At 38.1% G+C, this 420-nt stretch overlaps 1 pseudogene; it reads right to left on the minus strand.

Moving 5' to 3' along the window:
* LOC116102259 overlaps positions 1-420 on the minus strand; it is a 185,844-nt pseudogene that overhangs the window by 49,883 nt on the left and 135,541 nt on the right.

Raw genomic sequence — 420 nt, forward strand, 5'->3', positions numbered from 1 at the left:
TCCACCATGATCAAGTAGGTTTCATCCCAGGGATGCAGGGATGGTTCAATATAAGGAAATCCATCAATATAAATAAACTCAAGGACAAAAGTCATATGATCATCTCACTAGATGCCAAGAAAGCATTTGACAAAATCCAACATCCCTTCATGATAAAAGTCTTGGAAAGATCAGGAATTCAAGGTTCATATTTGAACATAGTAAAGGCAATATACAGCAAACCAGTGGCCAACATCAAACTAAATGGAGAGAAACTTGAAGCAATACCACTAAAATCAGGGACAGGACAAGGCTGCCCACTCTCTCCCTACCTATTCAATATTGTACATGAAGTCCTAGCCAGAGCAATTATGCAACAAAAGGAGATCAAAGGGATATGAATTGGAAAGGAAGAAGTCAAATTATCACTATTTGCTGATG

The sequence above is a fragment of the Mastomys coucha genome, chromosome X (assembly GCF_008632895.1).
Source record: "Mastomys coucha isolate ucsf_1 chromosome X, UCSF_Mcou_1, whole genome shotgun sequence".
NCBI classification, from domain to species: domain Eukaryota; kingdom Metazoa; phylum Chordata; class Mammalia; order Rodentia; family Muridae; genus Mastomys; species Mastomys coucha.